Here is a 14,731-nt window from a genome sequence, read left to right on the forward strand (position 1 = left end):
TACATATATTTTTATAAGTATACATACACATATGTATACATATTTATATAGCCTATGACACTCCTGGAAACTTAGGAATATCAGCGCAGGGTCATTGATGTATATCGGTTCAGTCGTTGAGCTGCTGCAGTGCACCCTAAAAATATTGCTTCCCCTTTTGGGCAGTCATGTAAATAATAAAAACAATTATAAAAATTAAATAAAAGAAAGGGATTATTAGTTGATATTTAGCAATGGATTTGTGGCACAAAGCAGACCAATGGTGGTGATGTGCCGGGCGACTACACATGGCTTCTTCCACAACTCTCCTGCTAAAAGCAGTCCATTGTCAATTAATTTACAGATTATATAATTTAATCTCTAAGCTTAGATTATTTTATATTTGTATTTTTATTTATTTATTAATTTTATTAATAAAAGTAAGGGATTATTAGTTAATATTTAGCAGTAATAAGATAAAGCAACACCGACAAATAAGAGCAAGAATAAAGAACATGCTTACCTGATCGAACATACTACCCATCAAAAAATCATATGATTTTTTTTTTCTTAAATGTTTATAAACAATAAGTAAGAAGAAGAAACATCAACAAGTAAGAGTAAGAAGAAAGAACATGCTTACATGATTAAACATACTGCCCATCAAAAAACCAGATTTTTTCTTAAATTTTGTAAACAATAAATAACAACTGTAATAATAATTATAAAATAAATTAATAAGTTTTACTACCGTAATTCATTCATTCAATATCGTAGCAGCTCTCAAATCACAACTATTTTCGACACAAATAAATCGATATTGAAAATATTATTGATTATCGATTTAGAATCGTAATATGATTTTTTGTGGCCTTTTAGTTAAACATACATATATATATATAGCCTATGACACTCCCCATAATGTAAGGATACATCTAAATTGGTTCGGCTGTTGAGCTGCTACAATGGAACATACATACATACATACGTACACCCTAAAAAACATTACACTCCTTTTTGGGCAGTCATGTAAATATGTGCTCAAACATTTATTAAATTAACTCCTTGAAATTTTTATATTATTTATGCTGATTTTATTTACTTATTTTTTGATATAGTTGCATCAGTATTGTTATTACACATAATTATTATTTCTACATTCAGTAACTTAAACGTTTACAATTTCAATTTTTTTATTTATTCATTCTGTGATGTTGTGTTGAATAAAATTTTTCCCATGGTCTTTCTTGATCGTTTCTGTAAAATGCTTAGCAATTCATTCTGTTATGAAGTAGCATATGTACAAATTCTTTGTGCGATCGGTGTATTGTTTATTATGTATTGATTTGCAGTCTACTTTATAATACATGGTAATACTGAAAATTATCCAGAACTTCTATTACTTAATGACTGACGAAATTTATATTATATTGATTTTTAAACTTACTTGCTTTTTAAATTTAGTTACTCTTGTAGCAATTTTCATTAAAATCACTACTAGAATTACTTATGTCTTATGATATAAATATAAAAATGTTTTAAAATTTTATTTTTTTGAGATTAGAAATTAATTTTTTTTAGTACATGAGAGCACTTATGTCTAGTAACATTTATAAGAAAATTAAAAACACGCAATATTTGATTTTTTTTCAAAATGAGCTTAGTCTGAATTCAAATAACAGTATTTTCCTTACAAAATTGCATTATTTGCAATAATAATAACATTTTTACTTGAATTGTGATAACACTCATGATAAATAATTTAACTACTAATTTCTGTTTTACAATGTTCTTGAGAAAAACTGATGCTAAACAATCATCCACACTACTGTTAAACCACTCCAAAATAGTCACCTAGACTTCTCCTCTCTATCCTAGTCTTATATTTAAAATGAGAATAAGCAGCGACAATCACGAGATCTTTTATTGAGGTTTTACAAAACATGTTTATCTAAAAAGAAAATTTATAATGGGTTATCTCAAAAGTAAGTTACACTATTTTTTTCTAAATTAAAAAATGTTCAAAAATTTAAAAAAGGGTGTATTTTTAAAAGTATATTTAATAGTTATTTTTCTACATAATCTTCTTGAATCTTGTTACATTTTTGGTACCATCATAACAGTATTTTTAATCCAGTGTCAAAACAAATCCTGCCAAACTGGCTACCCATCTTTCCACTTCTTGTTTTAATTCATTCCCATTTGCAAAACGTCTTCCCCCGAGATGTTGTTTCAGCTGTGGAAAGAGATGAAGGTCGGTCGATGCAAGGTCAGGTGAGTAAGGTGGATGACTGAAAATATCGCATCAAAACTGCTCAAGCAGGGCTTGAGTCTTACAAGCAGTGTGTGGGCAAGTATTATCATGGAGCAAAAACATTTTTTTGCTCAACTTTTCCCTCCTTTTGTTTGAATTGCCCTTCTGAAGTTTCTCAACACCTCACAATAGCGAGCAGCTGTGATTGTGGTCCCACAGGGCAGGTAATCGATCAACAACACCCCCTTGAAATCCCAAAAGACTGTTGCAATGACCTAGCCAGCGGATTCCACAACTTTTGCTTTCTTTAGCGTTGGCTCATCCTTTCCTTTCCATATCATACCCTGTCTTTTAGATTAAGGCATCCAGTGATGGATCCATGTCTCATCCCCAGTCACTCTTCAGTCGAATAAACCATCTCCCTCATCCTCAAAAAAATGCAAAAATTAAAATGCAGCATCAACTCTCTGCTCTTTGTGTTGTTCTGAAAACAGGTGTTAAACCCATCTTGCTCATACTTTTAATAGATGCAGATCCTCATAAATGATCCTGTAAAGTGTTGCACAGCTTATTTCAATATTCGGAGAAAGTTGAGAAAGAATTTCATCAAGCTTAATGCGTGATTCAGTGTCTATGACCCTTCAGACCTTATCGACAACATTTGGAGCGTGGAAAGTGGAGGGTTGGCCGCTTTGTTGTTCATTGTGTAATGCTCTTCTCCCTTCAATGAATGATTGACGCCAACAAGAAACTGTTGGCCTTGACATAATGTCTCCATTGTACTCACTGCACAACTTGTGATGAATTTGTCGCATGTTTATTTTTTTGCCATAAAAAAACTAATAACAGCACGAACTTTGCAATCGGCGGTAGGAGCAAGGTGGAGTCTTCATGTTTGCTGGTGCGTGACTGTCCAAGCAGTAAAGGTAGACTCAGAAATTTTACAGTGCTGCCACTACACCCATACAAAAGTTCCTTGTGACACCCGGACTTTTCCCGCCTATCACGCGGATTTAGAAAAATAGGTAATTTACTTTTGAGACGACCCTCGTATTTAAAGTGTAGTAATTCTCTTGAGCGAGGTGAAGTATTAAATGAGTTATCCCTTAACATTGTATACACCTTCGTTCATACAAGATTGATCAGCTTATGATTAATGAGACTTATCCGCCTAAGTTAACAGACTTTTAATAATTCTATTACCTAAAAAATGCAACAATCATTAAAATAAAATTTAACAAATGATGTTAAAGGTGTAGGGCCAGCAATTTGCCAAAATTCTTTAAATGCTTTTCTGTACTGAGAATGAAGTCTGTATTTTTTTTATACTGACAATAATTCTTGTGCTATAAATTCATAAATTTTTTTAAAAATTATTCTGAAATAGGAAACAAATTTTCAATTTCTGTAGGGGGTAAGGAGGAACTGTTCGGGTGGAATTAAAAATTACATTTTTGTATTTTTCTTGTTCTACAGCTTGAAGTATAAATACCAGAGTTATAAAAAATAAAATGGTATACTATGCATTAAAATATAAGATGGAGTAAACATCTTGGGTGAGGATATGAAAAGTAGTAATGTATTTTTGGCTTATACTTTTTTTGTAGTAGATAAAATATGTTCCTCTTCCCTTCTGAAAAAGGAGGCAGTGTATATTGTTTTATAGGAATATAATGAAATTGGCAAAGAGTTTGTACGACAAGAAAGTTGAGTGCCAGGTTAAAAGATAAAGGATACTAACAGGTTAACTGCCACAGGACCTAAAATTTGTTATGTTCAAAAACAAAAGAAAAATGAAAAAAAATGTTCGTAGTAGTAGGAGTGATTTACCCATGTTTATGTACAGCAACAGTCCTGTGACAATGTGACATTTATTAGGTATCATCCAATTTTGTGTGGCAGTCAACCTGTTAAATTGTATACTTGAAATAAATTATATGTTGAGGCTCGTTTTGATTTATGGTGTAGAGTATAGCTGATGAAAGTACATGAAAAGAAAATTAGGATAGACCCTAAAGATAGGATCATCAATGGAATGGTTAAGGTTATTGAAATAATTAAAAAGTATTAACAGAGAAAACACCATTGGTGTAGTTATTGGATGAGATTGTATAAAAGTTCTTATGGAAAGTAGATGTTAGAAACAGAAATGGACAAAAAAAAGAGGTGAGGTAAGCCAAAAAGATGATGGATGATCTGTACGAAAGGTGATTTTAAAAATAAATCAATCACAGCGGGGGAGAAGACTAATAAATAATCTAAGTCAGTCTTTCTGCTTGTAACCAATGAATTCAAGTAAAACAAGATGACTTTAGTTTTCACAATATCTGTTTTTGTTGTCATTTGGAACTGGTAAATATGCTGTCTAGATAATTTATAATCAGCTTAATGTTAATTAATTCAAGCTATTTATATTTAAAAATCAAGATCAAAAAAAGTCTTTTACAGAACAAAATTTTTCCTCTTCTCATATAATCTTAACTAACCTGTGATTCAAGAGCTTAGCAGGTTTTCTGGGTCATGATTGCTGTCTTGGAATTTTTGTTTAATTTCTTTTATCTTATCATTTTACCTTAAACCACATCTTACTTTTATAGCTCTTTGTTAAAATACTATTTATCCTATCTGTTGAAATTTCAATAAAACACATGCCTAATATGTTTACAATACTCATTTGTTGCAATTTCTGTAGTTTTTTATTTTTTCAGGTTAAATTTTTTTTTTTAAACAAGGGAAAATTTGAGAGATAACGAATTTTGTTTCTTCCCTTTGTCACTGCTGGCAGTACAGGTTATTAATCTGTCACTGTCTTGAACCTTGTTTTCCAATTAATCATTTTAATTCCTCTGCAACTGTTATTTTATTTATTTATCTGATATTATTTATATATATATATATAATTATTCCCTTCATGTATTAGAGATAATTATATTGTTATACAAAGGAGTTCTTAACTTACATCATAGTGAATTTAAAGCAACTCATGGTTTTCTTATTTTTGCTTTGTACTTTTAAGGGCAGATTTAAAAATTATGTTTATAGTTTATTGCATGTTTTTACATTTATAACGAGATTTTTAATTATTAAGGGTAGGTTTTTTATTGTGGCATTTAACCACAAAAAAAAAATAAAATAACAATTTAATGTTGTGTTATTTTTAGTTATTGTTTAGTTTTTGTAATAAATGATCTTCCCATTTGTCATTATGACAACTGTTTTTACATTGTGAACCAATTACTATCAAATGAGTCAGAGCTACAAAAAATCTTGCAATTATTGGCTGTAATTCTGTTACTCTCTGGGAACAAAGGTTCTTTTCCCAGGTAGCAGTTGGAATTGGTGTTTAAAGTTTATTTATACCAACTTTTATTATTATGAGCATTATTTAGTTTTTATTATGGTTATCTCTATATTATAGAAGAATCTATAAAGAAATTTAGTATAATTTTAATGTACATATGAAATAAGCTGGCTGGTAAAGCTGTAAATTCACTATGAAGGGGTAGAAAATTGTAATAATATTGTTACTATCTCTTATCTACTTGGAAAGTAATTTGATAAATTAAATAAATGGATTGACAGTTGTGAAGTGATTAATTGGTAATTAATAGAACAAGGTACAATACAGAGGTAGATTGGTTTTACAGCATTGCACTAACTAGCTTCTAACAAAGAGAAGAAACAACTTATGGCACTTCTGAAACATTTTGTTAGTATTTCTTTCAAAATCTTTAAAACCTAAAGAAGTAAACATCTATCAAAAGGACAGTGAAATTTACAAGTTGCAAAAAGTAGAGAGGACCTCATTTATTTTGACCGGTTACAGAGAACATGAGTGTTCACCTTAACTGTTGATTTAAACATCATTGAATATTGTGTAGAACTAGAAAAATTTTTTTTTTCAAAAAATAGTTGCAAATTGTAAAAAAATTAAGATAAGTATTTAACTTTTAGTATAGTTAAAGACTAAGCTAAGTTTCAACCATTTTATTCCCATATCTGTGCTATGTTAGAGTATGTATAAATCAACTAGTTCAATGACTCTGAGTAGCCCAGACATTGTATTAAATATTTCAAGTCATTGTAAACAATAGCCAGGCTATACTTGAGTAGGGTTTATTGGAATTCAGTAAATGATAACATTATTTATTAATTTCTGTAGCCTGGTGAGATTTAAAGAGGTTGTGATAGAACAAGGAACATTTCTTCAGGTGTGCATAGTACAGGTGTTAGTTGGATAAAGTTTTATTTTAATTTTAATGAGTAAAATAATTTTTACTCAGCAAATTCATAATTTTTTATGAGTATTAATTCATTTCTAACATTTTGTAACTAACAACAATTTTGCTAAACGTCAGTGAAATTTTAGAATTATTTTTAACACTTAATATTAAAGAGAACACCACCATCTAAAACCTGTACAAATTTTTATATTTTCAATCATTATTCAAGCTTAAGTTGGCTGAAATCTTATGTATCATTAAAAAAGTCCTGAAAGTTGTAGAAGATAAAAAGAAGAGTGTGTGTTTATCAGAATGAAAGTAAGAGATCATATTTAGTTGCAAGGGTAAAAAGTGAGGTCAGTGTAAGTAATGATAGTGCAAATAATATTATTATTTTGTGCTTATATGTAGCAGGGTTGAAATCTAAGCTGTTAAATTTTAGCTCTTAGATTTATTTGTAATATTAATGTCTTCTTTTTTCTGTGGACCTTGGCCTCTTCTACAACTTGTTTCTGTCTATAATCTGCGTTAAGTTATGATGTCCTCTACAATGATGAAACCTTTTTGGAACAGGCATAAATCAATAATTATATTGAGTTGCTCCTTGAAATATATCTAGGTTTTAAGCTTTGATAAGTTCTAGCAGTGAGAATTTCAAATTATGGAAGGGGTAAGAGAGCTAAGGTTTTGGGTATAAAGAATCATCACAGGAATACTTAGTTTACAGATTGTGAGGGTAAATTTATATTAAAATTTAAACTCCCAGTGTATCTCAGCAGAGAAATCAGGTTTGATGAATGAGAGAAAATTTTTTGTAATTTAAGTGACCGACTAGGTATTTGCAGAGTATAAAAAATTATATCAGATTCCAATAGCAGAAGAACAAGAGTTTTCAGTGGATGAAATAGATTGAGCATGTATGTGTTTATATTTCAAAAGATAAAGTTTTAAACTCTAAAAGGAAACATATTTTACTTACTGTTATGTGAAAATAAAAATTTACTTATTTTTAATGGCAGGTCTAGAGAGGAAGAATCCAGGGAATTTACTGTTATTTGTAATATTTATTAATTTGTTTGCCAGATTCACATTTTAATGTAGTTAATTCATTTTCTGCGAGTAGCATTTCTGGGATAATATGCCATCGGAGATTGAAGTTAATGTTAAGTGTGAAAATGATAATGAAATCTGTTTTCTGTCTTTGTTGCAAAAAATTATGTAGAGTAGATAACAGGGACAGATATGTATCAAAATTCCATCGTATCTGTAGTGGAGGTGATTTTAATGTTACTGCCAAATATTCAAGTATTTTATCCCTGTATATATGAGGTAGCTGATTATAAGTCTGTAAACAAAAAGAGTCGGTATTGGCGAAAAAACAGGAATGGTTTGATTGGACTTCACAAGAATAGGTTGTTTGTTTTTTTCATTGAATTCATTTAGAAAAATTAACCATAACCTCATTAAACTTGATTGCTTATATAAAATAGAATGTAAGAAAAGAAAGCAGTTTTTATGTCGGAATTTATGTTAGAAGATTGTGGAATGTCAATGGTATGAGTTAGTTCTGACATGAAGTGAGAAAATTTAATAATAGAAATTTTAAGTTGTGAAAATTAAAATAGTAGAGCAGTTTAGTTATTTTAATAATTTGTTTGATTTGAATAAGATGGTAGGTAATATTTGGTATACAGTGCTGATAATTAGATTGAAAATAAAATTGGATGAGTTGCCGTTACAGTGAAAAAAAATCAAAAGAAAATAAACTATTATAAAAATGTAGTGAATACAGTCGAGAGGAGGATCTTGTAACAAGTAGGCATGTATTTCTATTGCTCTGAGTTTTTTCAAGTTTTGGTTGGTTTTTTTGGTGATCTTTACAGTTTGGACAGTTAGCAAAGTTTGGTGAAATTATGACGGACATGGATCGTGTGTTTTAAGATTTTTCAGTCAACAGACTTATCTTTTATTTAGTGTCTTATAACTTTGACCTTATTGCCTCAGGCAGTAAGGTTCATTGTAGACTGTCTTCTCACTGTATGTGTTATTGCAAGTTGACCAAGGAAGTAAACAAGGACTTAGCCAATTTTTTGCTATTTTCTCCTTTACGGGTGAGCAAGTGATATTTTTCTAAGTCGTCAGAACAGTTATAAAGGGAACTCCTTTTTTTTATATCCCCCCTTTCCCTCATCCTAACCCCAAATCCCCCCAGTCCTACACAAACTGGGTCCTCTTCAACCCGCTGACCCCCTTTGAAGAAGAATTTGCAGGAATTATTGGATATTTTTGGCAGAGAGATCTGTTTCAGAAGGTTTAGTTCTCTAAAGGGACCCCTACGAAGAGTGAAGATAACACCAGAGTGTTTATAGTTTCCAAGACCCAATGGAAGAAAAGCTCGTATACTGATATAATATGAAATCTAGCGCCAGGACTAAGGAAATGCCTCGATATAGAAAAAGAAGTACCGAGAAAAACAGTCTTTAAAGAGTCAAGAAATACAGAAGCCTTTTACCCAGATGATGAAGACGATGATAGAATTCACAGTCTGTGTAGTAGTGTTTGATGAAAGAAATGAAGATCTAGTACAGGAGGTCATGAAGGTACTTTATAAATTGAGGAACGCGGAACCGAATAAGCTGATGTTCTGTGCTCAGGACGATGAGACTGGGGACAAATTTAGCAAGATACTAGAATATTGGTATCAGAAAGAAGAAAAGGAGGAGAGAAGAATACCATTGTATCTAGTGGAGAAAGAACCAAATAAAAAGATTATTCAGGGATCTTCATCATCAGTTATAACAGTTAAGAAAACGGCAGTGACATGATGAACTCCTGAAACAGGTTAAAGGTTCCTTAGGGGAAGATTTAGCAGAGGATATCCTTTCAGTAAAAAAGGGCCATGCAGATTCCATGGAAATAAGAGTAAGAGATAGTACCAATAAAAGGGAAGACATGGTAAAAAGAATTGGTACAAAGATAGAGAATGTAGTTGTACGGGAGAGAACCGAAGAGGCCAGAGTAGCACTTCATGTGAAGGATCTTGATATTGATGCCACTGCGTACGAAGTAGAAACAGCCATTAAATAATTAACAGGCAGTGACTCACCAGTGCGGGTAGTTTTGGAAGACACAGAAGGCGACAGTCCTTCTGTCACTCCGAGTAGCAAAGATTCTGGTGGACAAAAACAGGGTCAGAATTGGTTGGCATTTGTGCTGGGTTGAGCCACGTAGCCATGTAATAAGATGCTTCCTTTGTTGCAGCTTCGGTCATGATGCAGTGAACTGTAACGGGCCCGATCGTACAAACTTTTGTTTTAACTGTGGGAGTGCAGGACATTGGGCTAGGGACTGCAAGGAACATGCAAAATGCTTGGATTGCGACAAACTAGACCATCGGACTGGAGGCAAAGACTGCAAGTGACGACAACAATTAAATGTCTATAAATTAACGTAAATAGGCGGCAAGTAGCACATGATTTATCATGGTGGACAGCTAGACAGAAAGAAGTTGATTTTTTATTAATAACCCAACCAAATAAAGGTGCAATTATATCGACGCAGTGGAGAACTCTGATGGAGATGCAGCCATCACCAATATTTCAAATCGTCATGCGGTTTTGGAAGTCTCCGTGGGGAGAGGTTTTGTAGCAATGACCACCTCAGCATGCGTGCTTATTAGTAATTATATTTCCCCATATTCAGAGGATGATAGATTTGAAGGATTTGTAAGTGACTTGGAAGGTAATTTGAAGAAACCAATTATACTTACAGGCGACTTCAATGCTGAAAGTTTAGAGTTAAGTAGAATCAGGTTGACCAGAAGAGGCAACAGACTTGTGACATTACTGGGAGCCTTTGATCTTACAATGCTGAATAAACCCGACTTTTGTGGGTTTTGTGTCTGAATAAATCAGACTTTTGTGGGTTGAGGGAATGGATCAATAATAGACCATATGGCAATTCCTGACAGAATAATCCTGAGAGCAACATTATGAATGGTACTTGACGAGGGATTTACTAGGGACCACAGAACCATTTTATTTGAAATAGGTTTGGATAATCATATAAAATGGAAGTACAATTTTAAATGGAAACCAAATGAGGTGCAGGTCAGTGCTATTGCCAATGTGGTTGGAAGAAAAGCAGAAGAATTATACAATGGTACCCCAGAGGACTTACTAATAATGCTGAAGGAAGAGTGTGATCACCATAGACCATAGCCTGTGGAAAACAGCAAGCGAGTTTATTGGTGGACACACGAAATTGGGGCCCTTTGAGTTCGTACTCAAGCTGCCAGACAGAGGTTACAACGTACCCATAGAAGACGTAGACCAAACGAAGTGACAGGGGCGGAGTGTACAATAGAAATTACAAAAAAGAATTATGCGCCAAAATTAAGTACACGAAGAGAGAGATGTGGGAAAAAAAATTGTGTGTGAACTTAACGAAGACCCGTGGGGGAGGGCGTACTGGGTACTGATGAAGAGATTTGGTGCGCTTCTCCCTACATTCTTCAAAGGATAGATTTTAAGAGCAATTCAAAGCCTCTTTCAATCTGAAATAGTAGAGAAGGTTCAAATAGAATGCCAGGATAAACGTAGATTTACAGTTGAAGAAATGAGAGACACTATCCATGGCTAACTCCAGAAAGAGCCCCGGGCCAGATGGGGTGCTGGCTATAATCCTCAAAAACATTGGAGCCATCCATGGATCATACTGGATGCTCTAAATAAGGCATTGGAGCAGTGTAGATTCCCGGTATCTTGGAATCAGGGGAGACGCCCTCATACCCAAGCAATCACATGTAGGGAGGGATCCAGCTTGTTACCCAATTTGTTTGCTCCCAATATTGGGTAAACTGTATGAAAGGATTGAGGAAGAACTGAGTGCGGCATGGGATCTCTCTCGGTCACAATAGAGGGAGCTCCACTGTTGAGGTGCTCAGGAAAGTAGTTGAATGAGCTGATACATGCAGGAAGGGCACTCGGAGGACCAGGAAGATCCCACTTCTGGTTCTGCTAGACATAAAAAACGCTTTTGGTAGCATACCACGGACAGTAGTTATGGAAGCACTGAAGAAAAAAGAAATTAGGGACTACGTAAGAGCAACAATTGCAGACTTTCTATATAGGAAAGAACTCATTGCCAACACTGAAGAAGGTGAGGTGAGATTTTTCATGCAGAGTGGTGTTCCGCAGGGGTCTGTATTAAGCCCCCTGTTGTGGAACATCACTTTTGACAGACTGCTGCGCCAGGTTTCAAGAAGAAGTTTCATTAATTGCATATGTTGATGATTTAGTTATGTTAATAACTGGGTCTACAGAAGGTGATGTTGAAGAGAAAGCTAATATATCAATAAGACAGGTGAGCACCTGGCTAAAATCAAAAGGCCTAGAATTAGCGCCGCAAAAGACCCAGGTAGTGACGATCGTTGGAAGACGGCAGATAAGACAAATCAACATTCATGTCGAAGGTATGAGAATCAGTATGATGCCCCATGTGAAATATCTGAGTATTTGTATAGAGTAGTTCAGTTTGTTTAATAAGCACTTAAAGAAGTTTCCAACAAGGCAGAAAAAACTCCTTCAGTAGACTGATGGCCGCAAACTGGGGTCCACGGGTGGCAAAATGACGATTGCTGATGATAGTGGCAATGGCAATTTTATTGTATGCTGTGCTAGCTTGGTTTGGGGCTTTAGTCAAACAGAAAAATGTAAGATGGCTTGCCGCACTCCAGCGCTAAGGATATCCTCAGCATATAGAACATATCCATGGAAACGATGGGAGTGTTGGCTGGGGTACCCCCAATTTACTTCTGGCTGAACAACACAAACGAGTGTATGAGGGGGATGTCAAGAGGAGATGCAGTTAGGCTTCTATTCCAAGAATGACAGTAGGCTTGGGGGAGAACAGAGAAAGGGGCATGGACCTGTATCCTAATACTGAGATACTATAGAACCATGGCTGGTGAGGCAGCATGGGGATTTGAATTATTCAATGTCCCAATTTCTCTCTGGTCACAGGGAATTTGTGGATTATATGTGGAAATTTAAAAGGAGGAGCTTCCCCAATTGTGTGTATTTGGGGGAACTTGATTCTCCGTACCACACTTTCTACATTTGCCCAAGGTGAGATGAGGAGAAGAGTAGATTTCTTGTGAGGGCCTTGACCCTGGATATTACAATTGAATTTATGATCTGAGATGCAAAGAATTGGAAAATGATGGAAGAGTTTTATCATTGAGGTTCTAAAAAATAAGGGCGAAGAATACACTAAATGGGGTGCACTATTGGGCCCATAAGATGTGGGGAGGAGGGACAGGCATCTGCTGAGCCGACGTTCATTCTTGCTTGCAGGGATGGGCGGAAATGAGGACACATGGGAACTCCAATTCCCCAGGTCAAAAAAAAAGACCAAATCCCAGCTGTGGGTGGGGGCCCTGGAACAGCATAGCTGGGAGGCCACCCCTGCCCCATTGGTTAGAGGCAGGCAAGATGTGAGGAAAAAAGATCCAGAACCGGTGGGCTGAAATGCTATGCCGGATGTACAGCTGGTAGGTGGGGAGGCCCATTAGAGTCAAAAGAAGAACACTCCTTTGGGATGAGTAATGCTTGAGTGCTGAACCATCCTGGGGGAGCAGAAAAAAAAAGTGATTGCAACCACCTAAATTCATATGGGAGTATGAATTTCAGACTCACACTCCCATATGAATTTCTACATAAATTGGTAGCTGCACTCATTGTATTTTTTCTGACCGTAAAATAGGAGATTTATCAGAAGTCAGTTACAGTAGGGTAATTTCCTTTATAAATGTTTCAAGAAAAATGTTTACATGGGTCATCCTTGAGAACTGCTTCAGCTGCTGAAATTTTAGCCCCAATTAGAAAGGTGTTATCAGAATGTTTCTGGACTGTATGATGCAAATCCACACAAAACATTTAAGGTAATTTAAGATAATACTCCCAGTCTTTATTCAGTTCATTCAATGATGACGAATATATTGAACAATATACTCGCGTAACATTTTGAGTCTCAATAAATTAACTATTCCGAGTTACACTGCTTCGCTTTTCAGTGTTCTTAGCTAATCACTGAATGTTAGTTAAATATCTTGATTGCTCAGGGCTGCCAATCAACAGCAAGACAGTGGAAAAAATTTGAGAAGTCATCAGTGAAGATCGTTGCTTCACAAAGCAAGAAATATGTGATATGACTGGAAAATGTTACTGGGCCTTCAAGAAATCTTAAGTAAAAACTTGAACTTTCCTCAGTGTGAAATTTGTCCCACTACTCTCTTTTTACTCAGTTAAAGAGAGCAACATGTATGCTGTGGATGCACAACACAAAACGCCAGTTAACAACTACCCAAATATCTTTGGTATCTCTATCCAAATGTCTTGGATCATCATGGATGACCACTGTAGTTTTTATGTCTACAATCTGGAGACGGCATTAACTAAGCTCGAGAAAGTTATGACTGAACTTTTAAGTGCACGTTTACTTTGCTTTATGACATAATTTTATTCATAGAGGATTTGTTCATCCTGATGATAGGGTGAATTCTGACCTTTATTGCAGAGTTCTAAGGACTTGAGAAGATATGCAGTAAAACAGAAAACAACCTTGGAAAAACCAAAATTGGCTGTTACACCATGACAATACACCTTCTCATGTGTTCTTAAAGCAATGCAGTTATTGACAGAAAATTGCACTGGTGTTGTCTTAACTCTGTACCCTTCTGACCTAACCTGACCCTTGATCTGCAAAATGAGATTGAATTTAAAAGATGATCACTTTGCTGCCATAGAAGACATTTAGGCACAGTTGCAACCAGTCCTGAATTGCCTTCAGGAAAAGTGCTTTGCCTGATATTTGGAGAAGGCATTGGATTACTGGAAGTATTCCTAAGGAAACTGTTTTGAAAGGGATGTTGACTATTTTTGAAGCTTATATTTTCTTCTATTTAATATAATCTATGAGTTGTCTGATACAAGTCTTATTTGCCTTATTAAATTGGTGCAAAGTTTTTAATTAATTTTTTTTTGCCCATTTAAGAGTTCAGTTCTCAGCTGCTCACTAAATGTTAGAGTTCTTTAAAATTTCATCTGTTATCACCGGTTAAAACTTGATTGTCTTTTAAAAAATAAATAAAATAGAAATACCTGATTCTGTAAAAAATTGAAAATATTTTTGATTGTACATTTGATGTGCAGAATTTTTGTAAAATTATTTTTTAATAGGATAGCCTGTTTGTAAGGATGAGAAATGTTTTTGA

At 34.4% G+C, this 14,731-nt stretch overlaps 1 protein-coding gene across 4 annotated transcripts in view; it reads left to right on the plus strand.

The window, feature by feature from the left end:
- The window catches only part of fra (neogenin protein frazzled), a 223,663-nt gene that overhangs the window by 3,260 nt on the left and 205,672 nt on the right, over positions 1-14,731 (plus strand). The window lies entirely within an intron of this gene.

Source organism: Lycorma delicatula, chromosome 4 (genome assembly GCF_047948215.1).
Source record: "Lycorma delicatula isolate Av1 chromosome 4, ASM4794821v1, whole genome shotgun sequence".
NCBI lineage: Eukaryota > Metazoa > Arthropoda > Insecta > Hemiptera > Fulgoridae > Lycorma > Lycorma delicatula.